The sequence below is a fragment of the Montipora foliosa genome, chromosome 11 (assembly GCF_036669935.1).
Source record: "Montipora foliosa isolate CH-2021 chromosome 11, ASM3666993v2, whole genome shotgun sequence".
In the NCBI taxonomy this organism is placed as follows: domain Eukaryota; kingdom Metazoa; phylum Cnidaria; class Anthozoa; order Scleractinia; family Acroporidae; genus Montipora; species Montipora foliosa.
Window position 1 is genome coordinate 47630173 of NC_090879.1, and position 5000 is coordinate 47635172.

Here is a 5000-nt window from a genome sequence, read left to right on the forward strand (position 1 = left end):
AACAACTTTGAGAGTCTCGCATGGAAAACAACATTATTCTTCCGTCTTTAGAACACTCAAATATTTTTGTGCAATGCTTAAATGTGTGCTTGGTCGATTTTAGTGAATGTTGTGCTGTTGTTTTGGGTGGAAAATAATTAAATTTCGAAGACATGTATTTCATTCACTTAAAAGTACTTCGTAAATACAATTAGTTTTCATCATATGCGAAACCTTCAAATGGATTAAGCTTCTGGTGGTTGAATCGCCGAAGAATGTTCTACAGATTCCTGTAAAAATTTCTTTGGGCAAATGATTGTGAGCGACGCAAGAGCTTTTCAAAGTATGTTAAAAATGCAAATATTTGCCCTTCGTCGTCAAATATCAATTGACGGGTTACACGTAAATCTTAGCATGTGCAACATGACTTGACCCATATTAAGTTGAAATAGACACAGAGATGATAATTTCGAAATTTTCTAACCTTATTGGCAGTAAGAGACAGGTCCATAGGCCGATTTAACGTGTTTCTTTCACGATTCATCGCCTTTCAGCCGTCAAAGTTTGCTTCTGTTTAGACAACGTCTAATGCACATCGCCAACTGTCAACGTAATCAGTGGTCGAATATCATGAATCTGTGATCTTCTTTCGCGGCATATAATCATCACTGCATCTACCTAAGTCAACAGCTGCTAAGCAATTCGTGGATAGTTGTTTGCATTGTACGTACTACACCAAGTTGACCAAAATATTACATTTGATTGCAACCTTTTACCTTTGCTCCCAAGAGTGTCAGCGCCCGCAGCACAATCTTGTAGCGTTCGTTATTTGGTCGTCACGCAATGCTATCATTTTAGTAGGTAGCTACACCGGTAGGGGTATATAGTAATAATAATAATAATAATAATAATAATAAAAAAATCAAACAAATAAAAAAAATGTAAAACAAATATAAATATTTGATTTTGATATAACCCTATTTTGCTTTCCATATTTTGTATTGGGCACTCTAACACTGCGACGCGCCTTACCGTGGCCACCCAACAAACATTTTTTTCAAGTTAGCCAATCAGTGTGAGCGGATTTGATTGACAGACAAGCCTCCATTTGGTTCTTGCGCGTTGAAACTTTCTATGGAGGTGTGTCTGTCAATCAAATTCGCGTATCTTGATCAGTAGCTAACTTGTAAAAATGTTTGTTGGGTGGCCACGGTATGGCGCGTCGCACTGTAAAATATGTGAAACAATTTGTTGAATGTTCATCCGTTTTTAGTCTGGGCTAGCGTGCAGTTCTTTGATTGGCTACGCTACTATCTATTCTGTGATAGATAGTATTTAGTGTAGCAGCTAACAAAATTAATGACGGCCGCCTCTTGGCGTTCTCAAAGTGTCTGTGAAGAGGATTTAGATAGAGTTTTCAACCACTAGTTGATTTATGCTAAAAGGGAATGAGACGAAGACCCCCGAAACCCGCCCCGAAAGAGCTCTAACTCGGGCCCCGGCCACAGTAAAGCTTAAGCGTTTTTATCTCGAAGAAAACGAAGCAAAATATTTTCGCCCACACTAACGTTTAATTTTCCCATTGGTTTCATCTGTCCAAACTAAAACGTTGGAAAACGATAAGAACGAGTTGGACCTAGGATTGTGCATATGTGAAATAAATGTTCAGTTAATACCACTACATTCACAAAGAAGTCCCACCACGCGCTAGCTCTTCCCGGTCTAGTCCAATGTCTCCTTTGTCTTTCGTATGGCTTTCCTTCTCTATCTCTATATCTCTTCGTGCCATAAGGCACATAAGGCTTTCACATTCTCTTTCCATCCACTTCGGTTTGCTGCTAAAGCTCTGACAGTCGTCCATGATTGCCACCCAGCTACTCCTCTTTCGTCTTCAACCATTCTCCTCCATGTTGTTTTTGGTCGACCTGGTCTCCTCCTCCCCTCTGGCCTCCACTCCAATGCTGTAACACAGTGCTCCTCTCTGTTCTTCCTCAATATATGCCCGATCCAATTCCATCTTCGGCGTCTGATCTCATCACTCGTTCTGTTCACTCCTGTGGTCTCCTGGATTTGTTGGTGCGAGATGGTCCGTGGCCATCTTATTCTCAGTATGCGTTTCATGCATTTGTATTGGAAAGCGTCCAGCTTCTTTGCTTCTGTTTTCGTGAGTTTCCAAGCTTCGCAGCCATACATCAAAACTGCTCTGACAATTGTTTTGAACAATTGAACTTTCGTCTTCCTGCTAATTTCGTTACAGTCCCAAATTCTTCGCAACCTGTAGACAGTTTGTCTGTCTTTACTTAGTCTATGTTGTATGTCTTTGGTCGCCACGCCTTCTTTATCCAGCAGTGCACCTAGGTACTAGGTTTCCTTCATCAGCTCTGAATTGTTATGGCGGAATCTCACAAAACGCTTCAGGCATTAATTTGTGACATTTTGTTTCCGTGCGGAGATCGGGTGACTTCGAACGCGTAAGAAAAACTGCAAATTGGGGAGAGGCTTGTGAAGATTTGTCAGTTTTAAAGAAATGTCTCTTGTCGAGCGCGCGCAAGATGATGCGTTTGGTACCGGGGTTTGGTAACGGTATGATTACCGGTATGTTGCGAAAAGCAATATGCCACGTCAATATTCTAACATGGCCCCAAGGCTTTCAGGACAAACATCCATATTTGGTGTTGTCTTCTTTGTATCCAGTCTCTTTCGGGAATTTAGAGACAAAAGAAACTTTAAAAAGTTACAAAATAATTATCCCTAAAGCCTCAGAGCAAGTAAGAATATTGATATATCGAACGTGGCCTATTTGAGTAAAAAAAAAACTTTACAAAAGACGCACAAAAGTCTCCGACTGTCGCGAGAGTATTCGAAAACAAATTCTGCGAAGTTGAAAAAAAGACTAACAACTTCTTTTTGTGTTTGCACTGTTTGGTTTTGTGGAAGCTGCTTTTGCACCACGCGGAAAGACCTAGGAACGAGTTTAAGCCGAAAGTGTTACGCAATGTAGGTAGTGGGTCACGTAAGAGATGACAACAGGAGACAACTCAGAAGACAAAGGGAAAATAGTCATTCTTTATATTCTTTTATTTACTCAACAAGATTTTGTGCTCAAAATGGTTACGTATATATCAGGATAGAAATTGCCCTACCCCTACCCTCTAGGCTGGGATGACAGCATTGCGTGACAAACGAATGACGAAGCGCTGCAAAGTATTCAAGGTCAAGCAGCAATCGTTCAGATGTGGTAGTATTTTGGCGCTGTGCGAAGTAAGCAACTATCCACAAATGACTCAGCCGTTGCTGAGTTAGATGCAGTGGCGATCAGATGCGCCGAAATATGGTATTTGACCATTAAATACGATGACAGTTGGCGATGTAGATCAGACATTGTGTAAACAGAAGGAAACTGTACTGCTTTATATGTGCCGAATGGCGGGAAAAACACGTTAAATCGCCTTTTGGATCTGCCTTATGCAGCAAATAAGGTTAGAACATTTCGAAATTATCATCTCTGTGTCTATTTCAACTTAATATGGGTCAAGTCATGTGGCGCTTTCTAAAATATATGGGTAACCAGTCAATTGATATTTGACGACGGAAGGGCAAATATTTGCATTTTTAACGTACTTTGAAAAGCTCTCGCGTCGCTCACAATCATTTGCCCAAAGAAATTTTTACAGGAATCTGTAGACCATTCTTCTTCGATTCAACCAGCAGAAGCTTAGTCCATTTGAAGGTTTCGCACATGATGAAAATTAACTGTATTTACGAAGTACTTTTAAGTGAATGAAATACATGTCTTCGAAATGTAATCATTTTCCACCCAAAACGACAGCACAACATTCACTAAAATCGACCAGCACACATTTAAGCATTGCACAAAAATATTTGAGTGTTCTAAAGACGGACGAATAATGTCGTTTTGCATGCGAGACTCTCAAAGTTGTTTAATAAAATGGTGCGTGACATGGCGATTTTAACGGAATTTGGTAATTTGCATATTTCTCTCAAATAAAAGGATATTTTGCCGAAAAAACTGTCCAGTAGTTATTGTCATGCCCTAGCCTATCTACCATGAAAATATGAGCCAAATCGAATTTTCGACCCTTGCCGCGAAATTAAGAATTTGTCTGATTTTTACAGGCAGCCACTCTTAATATGTCAGTTGTATGTCACTCAATCCAGGGTCACTAAACTAACAGAATCTCTTTCAACTATTTTGACCAACCCAGCTAGGGTTACGGCTAAAGTTCTAGCCCAAGTCACTGGTCGTATTATCTCCATGGCAGAAGCCATTGGCTCAAGTGTGTATTTAGATACTAGACACATGTATTATGCAATAGAAAGCAGAAACTTTTTGATCAGCCCCGAAGTTTTCATGCCATAGTATATTCAGATGCTTCAGAGCAGGGCTATGGTGGGTACGTAATTTCAGATAACGATAAGTTAATTTGCCAGGGGCAATGGGTAAGTGATGAAAAAGTGGAGAGCTCAACTTGGCGAGAGCTCAAGGCAGTTCACAACATGTTACTGTCTGTGGGTAGCACTTTGCAGGGACACAAACTACAGTGGCATACAGATAACCAGAACATCACACGAATAATCCATAGGGGAAGTATGAAAACCAATTTACAAGGACTTGTCGAGGACGTTGTCCATTTGTGCACACTCCGTTTTGGGTTCCCCAAGATGAGAACCAGCTTGCTGACTATCGCAGTAAATTAACAAACGTGGATGACTGGGGAATTCAACCCCACATCTTTAAATGGGTAACAACCCTTTGGGGTCCTTTCACCATTGACCGATTTGCTTCCTGGTACAACACCAAGTACAATCGCTTCAATTCCCGTTTCTGGAATCCGGGTTGCGAGGGTATTGGCGCATTCTCTCTAAACTGGCAAGGAGAAAACAATTGGGTGGTGCCCCCACCAAGCCAAATTCTCAGGGCTTGGAAGCATTTTCAGATTTGTCAGGCATGAGGGGTATTGATTATTCCACTTTGGAAAGGGGCAGTGTTTTGGGCAAAT